The sequence below is a fragment of the Cyphomyrmex costatus genome, unplaced genomic scaffold, assembly GCF_001594065.2.
Source record: "Cyphomyrmex costatus isolate MS0001 unplaced genomic scaffold, Ccosl1.0 scaffold193, whole genome shotgun sequence".
Taxonomy (NCBI): domain Eukaryota; kingdom Metazoa; phylum Arthropoda; class Insecta; order Hymenoptera; family Formicidae; genus Cyphomyrmex; species Cyphomyrmex costatus.
The window spans coordinates 3,207,923-3,222,885 of record NW_017275965.1 but is presented as its reverse complement, the minus strand read 5'-3'; positions in this window follow the sequence as shown (position 1 = coordinate 3,222,885).

Here is a 14,963-nt window from a genome sequence, read left to right as displayed (position 1 = left end):
TAGGGCGGGTCATCAGATACTACAGCTCGGATAGTAGTGAACGCAAGCGAAGCATGCGCGCTGCACAATCGCGTGCACACGCACACCTGCAGATAAAGCGACTTGTATACGTCACGAGCTAGCCGCGTGTCGGAAGACGTAAGGAGAAGAGGGGCAGTGTGTCGGTATGTAGGGCGATGCAGCGAGATGAGAATCGTGGTAGCCTCGCGCGATCAGCGGGTCGAGATTCCCGCTTCCTGTCGTGAATGATCACGTTGTTATTTATTTCGATGATTTATCCGCCGTTTGTCCTCGTTTCATAATTGAGCGATATTGCGCCGCATCGCTCGTATGCATTTGTAATACATTTGTAATTATTTGCGTCTTGATTAATGTTTGTTATAATTTAGTTTTTGAATTTTTATTACTTTTTTTACTCTTATTGCCTTTAATATCATCCAATTATTATTTTTTCATACATTTGGAATGTTGCATTCATAATTACGTTATATCTAACAACGATAATTTTTAAAAAATGGAAATTACATAAAATGGAATAACGTTAATTCAGAATTGGAGTAGCATTGGTCTAAATTATGATAATCTGATGATGTCTAGACAACAGGCGGCATAAAAATGTTTTAAGACGTCCTGATTTTACTTGCTATCTAATAAATATTTTTTTCAATTTGGGTTAAAGTTACCTCAATTAGGCCAAAGTTATCTTATTGCATAATATAGTTACAGTTACATTTCTATGTTTTCAAATTATCTTTTATTAGAAGTATTAATTAACTGTCCGGAACGGACGTCAAAATTTATAACATAGTTACCGACATTTAATATTCATATATCGATTAAAGGCACTAATTAATTTTAAGGATCTAAAGTGACATAACTCGTATAAAAAAGGAAAACTGTTATATTTATTTTAATAAAAATAATCTAAGCAAAAAAAAATGTAACTTAAAGAAAGTTGAATTATTTGATTATTACCATTCTTGTACAAAATAATAATTGCTGTAATAATAAATACAAGAATTAAGAACTAATAGTAAATTTATAATAATAGATTTTTTATCTTAACATTATTTGAGAGAGAGAAAGAGAGAGAAGAGAGCGCTAAATTATTTCTATTGATCAAAACCTTGACTAAACGATCACTGCATAGATCCGTCGTCAGTCCCGGAGGAATATAATTGAGTTGAGAGTTGGTCAAATAGAGCCACATCAACTCCGGAAGGAAGGTTAAATATTCGATTTTCAGGAAACTCTTTCATTGTGCTTTGATACATCGGAGCATTATCGTTATCGTCAGGCAAATTCGTACGAAATGCCGATCAAGATCAGCGATACGTGAAGGCGGTTGGCTGTACATACATACGACGATCGGCAAGGAACGAGAAGTACCGGCGCGAGTACGAGAGGGCGATAGAATTCGCGAGAGAGGACTCAATACCGATTCAACGATTCCGGGTCGTTTAGCATTCCATCGACAATCCAGATCGTCGACTACCGACAGGAAAGTGAGAGTCTTTCCTCCCTCTCGCCTACACGCCGCTTTTCTCACCCCCTTCTTCACCCTCTCATCGCTATTATGCTCGTTCCTCGTCAGCTGACTGTTGATCGAAGTTCTATCGCTTTCCATCATTCGCGACCGCGTGGCTGGCGGTCCTCGTCTTTTTCTACGCCTCGTCGAGCGGTCTCCTCCTTCTATCTGGGTTCTAAGTCCCTCGTCCTCTCGTCGCGCCCCCGTCGTCGACATTGCGAGCATCGAGAGTGACGTCGAGGGCGCATTGTCCGGATCTTCGCGGAGACCGGAATATCCCTCAGCCACCTCCTCTGTCCCACCTCTTCTCCTCCAGTTCCTCGGGAAACTACCAAGATGACACCGATGAGAGGGAGTCTGTCGAGCGTCGATATCAAACAAAGTTTCGGACTCGCGCGATTTTCTTGTCTTTAGATTGATGCAGAATCTCTAATAGGTATGGTCTTAGATTCACTCTCCCTATTTATGAGATCTTTACATTCCTGTAGAATCTTGAAACTCTCGAGCAATTTGAGTAGGTATATATAGGACTGCGTTTCTCTGTCGAAACTTCAGTTGAGACTAGTTTTGAAATATGATTTATAATAAATGAATCTTCTGAAAGTCAATTTATTTTCTATGTTATATAATTATATATATATATGTTATATATATATATATGTGTGATGAAAAAATATGTTTATAATCATTGTTTTAACTAAAGTGTATACGGATGAAATTTGTTTTGAGGGGCAGTATATTTTACATACTTATTTCTCGTAATTCAATAATCAATTTTTAAGAAAAAATTACGTACGTACGTATTGATTTTTTAAATTTCATATTAATTGAATCGGAAGAAATTGCGTATCATATATGTATATTTTAGAAATGATTTGAAAAAAGAAAATTGTGTTTAAGTATATTTAAAAATAAACGATTTATTATAAAAAGCGGAACGATTATCAACGAAACAAATCACAATAAAAAATTAATTTTAGATTGAAGAACAGATTATAACTAGGAATTATGCAATATTGACTTCTATTCTCTTTGCATTTTAAATGATAATATTGAAATTGTACAATTGACTGATAATGTAATCATATACTTAATTGATTTACATAAAAATCTTTTATGTAAAACCGAAAATAAATTATATTTTTTAACTGAGAGCACAAATTTAACAATTTCTTTCGTATTTAGTTTCTTTATTCGAAAGAATTATTCAATTTAATGACTCTATTTCAAGAGTAAAATTTATATATCATTACATATCGAATTGCAGAACATATTTTATTGAGATTAAGATTTAAGTAACAATATTTCTCTCTCTCTCTCTATTAAGTGGAATTAATTATTTCCGTTGAGGGGCGGTTTATTTGAAAAACAACATAGTGCTGTAATTTTTCATTTTTAAAACTAATTCGGAATTTGAGAGATAAAGAAAGAGAATGTTGACATATACGTTTGTTTCGTAACAGAAAAAAACTTTAAATATTTCATAGTAATAATATATTATATCTGTGACACACGGCGCTCAGCGACGTGCTCGGCGTACAATGTTTGTTTTGTGACGTATGCTATTACGTATCATGGATGTCTGTGTTACTTTTGCGGAGATTCGTATCGCATTATCTGTGTGTCATCTCCGTGTATCATTATCTCTTGATATGCGATTGCAAGTCCAGGACCATTTCTTGCGAATAATTAGTTATTATCATATGTATGATTTTTTCACTTAACGATTATGAGTTCCAAGATTATTTATCAAAACAGAAATCAGAGTTGCAAGGAATATAAATAATCCTTTCATGATATTTGCTGGCGATAATTATTATTTGTTTGACGATGCTCGAATTTGAGTATATATTTCATGCTTAAAATTTTTCTCTGGCTTGAGTATATAATCTGCAATTTGAGGTCTTTGTGAAGTTAGCACCTCAACTTTAAAAATCGGAAATTTTAATAACAGTACTGCTTGCACCCGCAATAGTTGTAGAGTTCCTGATAGGTTTTATCAATAATACTGTTGATTTAGGGCAAAAATTTTAAAAAATAAGAATATGCGGTGCTAACTTTGCGTGGCACCGCAAGATTTGAAAAAGCTGATTTTTATGACGGAATCTCACAGTACTCGACGAGTACTACAGTTCCTGATCGATGAAGCCTCTTTGAAGCTGAAAAGGTGTACTAATAGGATTTAATATTTTCTTTCTAATGGAACATTGATGCTAAGATTAGGGAATATTTTTTCTCTCCACAGTCTATATCTATCATATATGATTATGAATACCAATTACGAAAAGCAAACACGAAAAGTGTGATATATCGATTGTTGATTAACCCTCAAACAGCACACTTCATTCCAGCCTCCATAAACGGTACATTGATGCGAAATGAGATTTCGTGACTTCACTTATTTAACCATGATAATATTCTTCAAAATACTTTCAAAACCATACTTGGGGTAAAGTAGTGTTTACATAGGGGAACAGATATATAGATATATTTAACATATCATTGTAGGAATAGATCTTGGAAACTTGTGGGGAAAATGCCAATGTCTCGAAAATTTTGCTGGTGCGAATTCGCACCAATGTGCCGTTTGAGGGTTAACAATTGATATAAAAACACAGAATGTTCAACGTATATTTATCTTTATAGTATTAAAAATTACACAGTGCTAATATAAAATTGAGACACGATACGATATGCTTTGTATACACGCAGTCACTTTGTTTACGTTCGTGAGACTCGAGTTTGCACCGGTACGAGCCATTCCTCGTATTCATTACATTATCCCTTTCGACACGCGATAACAACAAGTACTTGAAAATATCGAATATGATCATTCCTTATGGACAATTCACACTTGTCGATACGCGTGATTAATTCTTTTAATTGCTACTTGTAAATAATTCTAAGTGGCAGTTTACTTACCAAAGCAAATATTTTACACGATTTATTTATTTGAAATAGAAGCTGAAATGAAGAAATTGAAATGATAAGTGATTGTTTTTTAAAATGATATTTAATCATCTTTGTGATGATATTTCTGAATTTAGACTTATTTTTTGTGTTGTGTTTTAAATCCTTTGCTTATACTTAAGTATGCTTACTATTTTTTGATTGAGAGCACGGAGTAATAAATAGTTGATCGAATCAAATAGTTTAAATAACGGAAAACTATAATATATTTACATTATTGAAACCTTTCATTGTTAAAATCTAATTCGTTGCAATTTTGGTGGATTTAACTTTATGCTTATATATTTTACATTACTTTTCGTGCGCCATGCGATAAAGTGCGTAATGTGAACGATTAACGTCGGGAGTGTCATGTGAAATGACGTGCCATCGTAATTAATCGTGTTTTTGTGTGTGAATATTCAGTCCGTGTCAGACTATTCATTGGAAATTAAATATTGAAAAGATAAAAATTCGACCAATTAGATAATTTTAATTTTAATCCATTTTGTTCTGCTTGGTCAAATTCTAATCTCTACATCGGAATTATCAATCAATGCGTAGTCTGATAAGTGTTTTATATAAGTCAATACAAATGCCATGAAGAATCAACAACTAGAAAACAAAAAGGAACAAAAGGCTTAGGTGCCATCGGACGATGATGGAACAACCAAGAGGTGAGTAATTTACTATTTATTATTTACACTTTATTATTTATTATTACTTATTTTAAGAATGAATTTTTTTTTATTAAAAATTACATTAAAATTATTTCATTAAATATCTCTATTTGAAAAGAAAACTAAAAATTTATTGTCCGTAATAATAATGCTTTGAAATATTAATTATTTCATTTAATTATTTTGACTGCTACTGTAATTTGAATATTTTTGTATTTTACAGGCCAACATAGTTAACAAGTAGTTGTACCTCCGCTGTTGCGCATCGTATCGGTGAGTGTTAAATTATATTTTGTTTGACGCAATGACTTTATGAAAATAATAGCATGTATATAAAATATATACATATATATATATAATTAAAAATTCATAAAAATTTAATTTAGAGTACAAAAGTATCATAAATACAACATTTATTAATATTCGCATTTTAAAGTATGAAATTTCGTTCTGAATTCGTTACAATTCATCTGATATGTTTTTTAAAACGAGTAACAATACCATAAGTGTAAATCCAAGTATTTTAGAATCTAAAATTACAATTTGTTTGTACGTATATATTGCCGATATAAACCACATTGTCGTCCACGTTTTTCAAAGTATAATCATAGTATAACGGCTAGGACCGTATTTTGCGATTGACTTTGTTTGCCGAGTGCTCGAACGTTAACACATGCAGCTGATAGCGCTTGATAGACTCGTTACTGGTGGCGGCGCATCTCAGTTTGACTTTGTGACGAACGATAATTGCCGTATACCGAAATTACGATTAAACGTGCCATGGGACAGAAAGAATCGCCGCGATTTTGACCTCGCCGCATCGCATCGACGTGACTGTTGGGCATTATGCACGGAATGGAACCGCGATTACACGCGGACTGGTGCATTGTGCGAGATCGGCACTGGTATTTCGTGACGCGAATCATTAAAAACATATCGGCATTGTGTTATAGGCGAGACAGAAAAAAAAGCTAGAGAGCGAGAGACTGACGCACGCTCACACTGCTGGCGTTCTGTATTTTATATCGCGTGCCGATGTCGCGGGGCGATATTTTGCGTCAACCAGCGTAACGAGCCCCCGTTGGTTTATTAAACGTTCCGATCCGTAACTTATTGCGCAAACGGCTAATTATTTTTGTGAAAAGCTATCGGCGCTGGCCAAAACCACCGGCAACATTTCGACATTTAATTAATATGTCTCGATGCCGAACATGTTACTGTGAAAGTCATGATGATATGGATTTCTTAATTGATTTTTAATTAATTTTTAATAAATTCTCTTGCCGAAATAGCAAACTGTTATGTACAGTATAAATTTGGACAAATTTTGATCGTTCTAACTCACTTGAAATATCTGTTGAGGTCTTTTTGGAATCAGTCGCAGTCATGTTAAGTTATTTTTATCCTCTGTTTGCAATCTGGTCTTTTTTGGTATAGGCAAAATTTTACTCTCAAATTTTTCTGAAATAAGAATGACGGAATCTGGTCTGCTTGTATAAAATATCTTGTTAAACAACTATTTGATAATGTAATAGAGATGTTGAAAAGTAATCTACATTTTTTGAAAACCATTGTGTAAAAATAAAGCAAATTAATTTAAATGGAGAGAGTAAAAATATGATTGCAGACAGAGGATTAACAATATTAGTATATTGGTAGATAACTAAAATATAATAATAAGCGAATCTTAATTTTGCAAGATACATAATTAATATTAATATTCCGTTTAAAATGAAGTGAGGATGATTTTGTTACCCTACGTACTTCGCTTATTAGATCGCAAATCACACGTTAGAGCTCCTAATCGATTGCGTCGCAGATATTCTTAATCGGCGGTTTATATTCCCTGTCCGTTCTGTATATCTCGCATAAAATTCATCGTTCCTCTTTCTTCGCGGTGCGATCTTTGCGACGTCGCCGAAAATGTCCTTCCACTTATTCTCACAGCGCGCGGTTAACGCGCGGTATGCACCCGGAATGGACGGGGGTGAGAGAGGGGTAGCCCCGGAGTCGTTTAATTTTGTTTATGCGAGCACTTTGAAAGACGTAAACACGGTATCTCAATTCACCGGCGTAATTTCGTCCCACCCGGCCGGCGCAGCTGGCTGCGTTACGATTATGGTGTAATCATATCGGATTGTTATTATGGCTGATGGCCCGGCTGTGGGGTCGCCGTTGTGGCAGGGTGGGCAGGCTTATCTTTGAAATACGTTGATAGGACATCCTCTCTCCTCGGCTCGGTGTGTCGACCTGCCCTTCCTCTCTTCTCGCGGAAGACTTTCGGTGCTCCTTCTCTTTTCTGGCTTCCTTCTCGCCGTATCCTCGGCAGTCGCGCACGCCATGGCTACGCTTTATCGCGGCAGGGGCGCGAGAAATTGCCTATGGTTCCGGCTCCTTTCCCTCGACTTTTCTTCGCCTTCGTTTTATCTCAGTCGAATTTTCAATTCGCGCCACGAGTTCCCGATTTTCATGCCGACGCGCGTCATACGGAACGAGAGAGCGTTCTCATCGAGAAATTTAATGTTGATAAGCTTTATAAGAATTCGAATAATCAGAGCTTTTAGTGTTATGCGAGAATGTAGTTCTAGATGTCAAAATTGATTGTAGATGTCAAAAAACTTTGTTGATTTTCATATTTTTTAAATGCTTATTAGTATTGTTATTAAATTTTAGATCAGTCTAATTTAAAATATTAATATATCAGATTTAGTTTGTGATTCAAGTCCAGCAAACTGAATTAGCGCGTAATTTATAAAAACTAAAAATTATATTTGCAAAAATTTGTATATAAATCTATATTTATAATAAGTTTTATCGCAACTGTTGAGTTTATCAATGAAAATTATTAGATATCTTTTTCTGCATTTTTGCTCTTGTCGAAAGATAAAATTTAATATTTGAGATGCAAGAGTGTAGAAACGTGAGAGATGTGAAGTGGCAGTAATTGCTCTTTAAAGACGTTAGCGCGTAAAAATAATATTAGGAGCCACGGCAAACAGAACGCAAGGACCCGCCTCTTCGGCCGCAAATCCGGACTCTTCGGGGGTCGTATTGTTCCCGATCCCACCGCCGTCGACATCATCAACGTCCTCGTCACGGTGACGTCCGTATTAGACATTAGACTACCAAATAAGTGGGTACGTTCCGTAGGAGGGGGGTCGGTCGGGGTGATCACCCCCATGTGGCACCCGCATGCCGCCCCCTGGGGGACGCAATCAGAACGTTTCAATCAACGGTCGCTCCGTGATCGCGGGACGCCGGGGAAATCGACGGGGTAGCGGTAGTATAGGGGGCGGGGAAGACGTGGGGTGAGTCTCGTGATTACTCTGATAACCAACGTGCATTAAATCTTGGACCGAAGAGGGCGGAAACCCCTTCCGCCCTTTGTCACCGAGTGGTTTTAAGGCGGTGACTCACGGGACGCACTTTAAAGTGGATGCGAGGGTCACGATCTTATCGCGATATCTTGTAACGACGCAAGAGATTTTCACAGTAATTGGTTGGTCCCTTCACTGTAGATGATTTTACATGTTCCACTTTTCACGCGAGTATTCGAATATTTTATATCAAATTTATTAAAAAAAAACCCGTACTACAATGGCTCAGCAAAAAAAGTAACTTTGCAACTGTTGTAGAACATCATTGTCATCAGTATATGATTGGTTCATACATTTTAATCCAATAAAGAACTAAAGGTATAAGACCAATCATATTAAAGAATTTTACCACAGTGGCAAAGCTGCTTTTCCTGAATGCGCAGTCATTATTTTCACAGATCAAACAGCTTTATTAAAATTACGTTATTATGGCGTCGTGAAAATCAGTTTTTTCAATCAATCAATCAGTTTAGATCAGTTTAGATTGTCATTCAGTCAATCAGTTTTTTATTACAGATTCGCCGATTGTGCGATCGAGTTAAAAACCAAAAATGACAATTAATTTATAGAATTTTGAGATCGCGTGACAGAATTCGGTGACGATCTCGCGAACGTTAGTTGAATAGTCGGCGAGACGATCGGTATACGCAGACGCAGACGCAGGGCAATGTTGCGCCGGTCGTTCGGTCTGCTGATCCGCGATTTCGCCTACCCACGCACACGCACACGGACCGTACGCGCGGGCGTGCTCGTATAATCCGTGCGGACGCGAATGAATGGCGAATGAATGGGGCGCGGAGCGAATGACGAAAAGTTAATCACGGCTCACCATATCGTTGCGCACCGGGTTTTCGGGGGTGTAGCGAGGGACGGAGGGGCGGGCGGGCCGGGTGTCCCCTTAATTCTCTTGATTACATGGGCGTATCTCGATCACGGGTTCCGATCCTGCTCCGCCAGGCACGATTCTGCGTCTCTTTAGAGTTGTACACTACTGACGATCTCTACTTCTCTCTCTGTCTCTCTCTTTTGCATCCTTTTTTTTTTTCTCGTTTCCTGTCCCACTCTCTTTCAACGGAGGTCCATATGGCGAAGTTTGTTTTGTGCGCGCTTGCAGTGCACTGTTACGAGACAATTACGTCGGTTACGGCGAGTCATCTCGTCACGGATGGTTGCTTCAAAATGATTAGTCGATGGCTAAATCGAGAGCAATACGAAAACGAGAAAAATAATCGCGCTCGTTAAAATATCATCGTAATTTGAAGTTGCATTTGTGAAAATTTTGGATGAATGCACTTTTTATCTGACAGTGAGTTATATTATATTACACGCGCGTTATATATGACATGCATATTTTTTTCTGTACGTATATATGTACAGTCAATTTTGTCAGATAGTTTTTATATAGATTTAAATAAGTTTAAATAGCAGATATGTGAAATTTATAGATCGCTATCGATATTGTGTGATAGGTACATATATCGATATGTTTAAACGTTATGTATAAAGGAACGAGAAAGCCACTCTAATTAATACGTAACATAAGTTTTTCATACATTCCTACATTTTGATAAGAAAATTTAATTTATAGTCTGGAACATTTACAAATATAAATAATCTGTTAATTGAATGTTATTATTATTATTTAATTATTAACTTGACAGGAAAAAATGATGATAAGTACACTATAAAATTCAAATGATATAGAATATGTAATCCATTTTATTGTGTATGTATATCCTCGTATAACACTTAAATAAAATATATAACACAAAATTGCTTAAAATATTTATAATTTATTTTTTGACATATAATGAACAGAATTTTAGAAAGCTTCTTTCTCCATTTGTTTTACATAACAAATTGGACTTTTTAATAGCCACAGGGGGACATATGGCTTATAGGCGTTTAATAATAAAATTTACTTACTTGTATTATATGAAAAATTTAACAGTTGCAAATAAACTTTTTACATTTTATGACGGTGATTACACTGGTTTACGTGATTCTCTCGTCAAATGATATATTGAGACTTATCTCGAGGTCTTGAAGCGTAGATCGGTAGACGCCGCGCTATCTAAAACTCGTAGCGCGCGTGGACGAGGGCGGCGAAGGGCTTGAAAACTTTCGAGGGGGGTAACTCGATTTCAGAGATTGTTCTATTGGTAGTGAGTGCCAACCGGCAAAGTGAATTGTAAAGTAATTGCATAAGATTAGTAGCGCCGGGCGCGGAAGGCACTCTGTCGGTTACTTCCAGTTCAATGAGTCTCAACGACTTTACTTTGATTTTCGTTCTCTCTCTCTCTCTCTCTCTCGCTCTCTTTCCTCTCACTCTTTTCTGTCTTCGATACTGCCCTCCTCTCAAAGTTTCCACCCCCATCGTTCCCGTCTTCCCGTAGTCTTTTCTCCCCTCCGCGCTCACTTTGTGTTCCATTTGCGTTTCATCGGGCTAATTTGTTGAGATACCGCTTGCCAATATTTCAGTCCTTTTTACCTCATTGGCTTGAATAAAGGGGAGCGTTTGAACCGCGATTTCGAAGCGGATAATTGCTTTCCTGTTGCTTGTGACGATACGACGAGATCTTCGAATAGCTCGCGAGAGCACTCTTTATCCTTCTCATCGTGCGAATTTTATAGAAACGTTATGTGGAATAATTGATGAAGGGGATATCCGGCTTCGTTAGCAACCGCACTGGAAATAATTGATGATAGTATCCATAAAAAATATTGATACACGATTCTATACGTTTATTTTTCGATCGCCCAACATATTCGTTTCCATGGATTTTAATGCAATGATTTTATGATTAAAGAATAATTTATACAATTTATATAAGTTTGGACAGACCTAATTTGCTTATTTGTGACTATTGTAATAAATAACAATAATACTTTATTTTTTTAGCGAATAGGTAATAGCAATTGTTGAAAATGTCCCTGGCATCAGAATAATTTAGAAATGCAGAAATGCACTTTTATAAGCATTTATAACGCGCATATCGGTGTTTCCCAATTATAGATAAGAATTCAGTAAGAAGCACTTCTAGTGCTACGCTTCCATTCTTCGCGCGAATAATCCGGTCGAATCCCTTCGGAGGACCCTCGAGCACAAATTAGGTACAATCCATTAAGAAGCGCTTCGCGAATCCTCTCCGTGGCTCCATTTTCGAGTCGATCGTAGAACTTGCGACGGGGGTGGCAGGCGGGCGAGCGGCGAACAGCGATGGAGGGCGGAAAAAAAGCCCGAGGTAAGAGAGGTAAGAATCTACGTAGAAATTCACGCGATTGGAACGCAGCCCTCGTCCCTATTCCGGGGACGTGTACGAGTGGAAATTCGCCGACTGCGAAATGGATTTGCGACAAGGTGACGGCGACGCGAACGAGGAATTCTGATAAGGAGCCACGTCTTTCTCCGTCCTTCGCCTCTCACTTGAGAGGGAGCGATACATTCGAAAAGACAGCGGGATAGAAGCGCGAGAGAGAAATGGATAGAGCGGAAGAGAAAGAGCGAGAAAGGAAGGGAAAAAGAGGACATGGGAGGGAGGGAGGGAGGAAACGAGAAAGATAGACTGGCGAAAGAGACTCGAGCGGACAATGTCCGAGTAATGGTTGCCTCGGGCTACTTTTATATCCTGGGCGTCCCGTTGAAAGCTAATGTCCGTGATAACGCCTCATTCCCCTGTACTGACCGGCTGTACCATCCCTTAACCCGCTGCGCTTCCTCGTAGCCCCTGGCTTGTCTCGCATTCGTTCACGTATCTTGCACCTTCTCGGAGAATGCGCTTCCGCGAGAGAGAATCCTGATGGCAAAGGCAAACGTATTCGGACCACGTTGTCCGCCAGGCGTACGTATTATGGTGAGGAATTTGAGAAACAGGAAAGCAGAAACGCGCCTGTCAAATATTCGCGGCTTGATATAGCGAATAAAGAATCTCACTCAATTGTTATCATATGTTGATATGTTATTTATATCTTTCGTATAACTTGCTTTGCTTATTTTTTTAGACGAATGATAAGCGATCGCTTACTTTTTTTGTACACGTTTTATTTATTATTCTATTATATATTTTGTTACTCAAGTTAGATCGCTACGCGTTTAAAATGCGGAGCTATTGAGGTGTGATACACGAATCGTAGACGACAGTACGATATATTTGTCGTGTCAACAATTTAACGGAAAGTGGGGTGCCGGGGCACTCGACTTAATGTGGCGATTTCGAACAGCGAAACGGCAGGAGCGACAGTGCCTTCCGAGATTCATCCACGAGCCTACCCTTGGCCCACCGTTTCTGAGTTTTCTGGGGTCGTGCGTGGGGTCGGCACGCTTCGGGGGACGGCTAATGAAATATCCGTGCCAGTTTAACCGAGTTACAAGCCCCGCGAGTAACCCCAAAGGCGAAAACGCCAACCCCATGAACGGTACCGTCTCTGTTCTCTTGCTATGACAACAAGAAAACATATTGTCTGCGAATATACTCTCTCGGGGATCTCTAATTCGTCGCTACGGCCCTAAAATGATGGGAATAAAGAATTTTTGACTTTTTAATACGGAGGCATTAATATAGATATCAGTGGTTGCTGAAAATAGAGTGGATTTCTATTAAACTTTGGGCGCGGTGAAATAAAGCTTTGTGAGCTTTCTGGACTAAATTATTGTCTAAGCTTTAAATCTTAGGCTATAAGAAATTGATCAATCATGATTGGTCAATGTGATTGGTTAGTTTTTTTTAAGTCTTAAAGTAGTGGCTTATTGTATAGAAAGCCCATTACATTTGTGAATAAATAATGAATAAATAAGGAAGAAATATTTTCTTTCCAATTTCTGTATCGCGATGGGCAAGTTCATTGACCGAACGGTTTAATGTTCGATCTGCGGTAGAATTCTGTAGAATAGATACACCCCGGTTGCAGACCGGCACCCACTGCGGCTTCTCCCACGATTACTTTCACCCTGTATCTAGCTTAGGATCATCATGGGCCTAACGTCCGCGCGGCCTGTGTAAACCCGCGGTACGCTACATTAACTCGATCCATCATGCAGCAGGAATCGACTTAATTCCCGTACGCAGTGTACGTTGCCGCTTGTCCACTTGGATTAAGGTGTAATGAGCGATTACGTGCGACTCGACGCAATACGATCACTTGGATCTTTGATCGATAATATTTATTTATACCTTTCGATTATCCCAATATCGGTAGAACGAGAGAGCCTAGGGTGAACATCAAAATTATCAAGTGAGCAATCAAATACGCGTTGATAACGCGATGATTAAACATAAAAACTATTACAACCAGACTGAAATAATCAATATAAAGCTTGTTTTCATATCTTTATTTGTGTACTACATTATTTATTTTATATTTACACATAGAAAATTTAATGTTGTCTCCTCCCATGGACGGTCTCATGGAGGTTCGATCCAAATTATTCTACATTTTTATTTTGCTGAATAGAAACGATCGCTAAATCAACGTCTCACGTTTCGAGCTAGGTATACACATATATACGTTCGTGAATTAACAGTGAGGTAGCAAGAGCTAACGGTCATTTATCATCATCAGCGGGCAGTGCGACATATACGCGTGTACTTATCCGTACATAGTTGCTTATCAAAACTGTCTAATACACCCCCGCGCGCGGGCGCCAAGTGGACTGTATTAAATTTAAATAAAAATACCGACAACCGTGTTCACAAGCCGAGCCTATAAATCAGAGCGACAGCCAGCCGACCGACCAGCTCCGGGAGAATAATACCCCATATTTATGTTCTTCTCCATAAAAACCCCGTCCACCCGACACCCTTTTTCGCCCTAGCGGTGCTGTCCGCGCGAGGCGCTTTAAATCGGGCGACGAGCTTGTACGCGGGGCGTAAAATTTTCGTGGGTCTCTTTTTAACGAAAAAATTTTATCAATCTTCTTCGAAAATAAGAAGAAAGGCGATGAGCGCGTGAGAATTATGAATTTTCCTTTATTCACCGCTGAAAATGGAAAATATTCGGTGAACGCTCATGTTGCCGTTCCTAAGTATCGTTCGCTATGATACCAGCGTAAATCTCGCTAACGGGAGTCCGAGAAGCGTGTATGTACCGTGACGCGATATATATATATATATATCTCGGGTTCTACACGGCGCTTAATTTACGTTGCAGCGGACTTGCAGGATGCACCTACGTCGGTATGGACGTACCTTAATCTATCGCCCGGAGCGGTTCAGGGTGTGGCACACCAGGTTGGATTATGTGACCGGGAGCCATAATGAGGACGGCGACAGGATAAATCACTCCTTTCCTACGCCAAGGATAATCATAATCCCGCGCGATCCTGTTCCCGGGAGTCCTGCACGCTTGTTCATCCTTTCTCTTTCTTTTTCTCTCTCTTTTTTTCTCCCCCCCTCCCCCCCCCTCTCTCTCTCTCTCTCTCTCTCTTTCTGC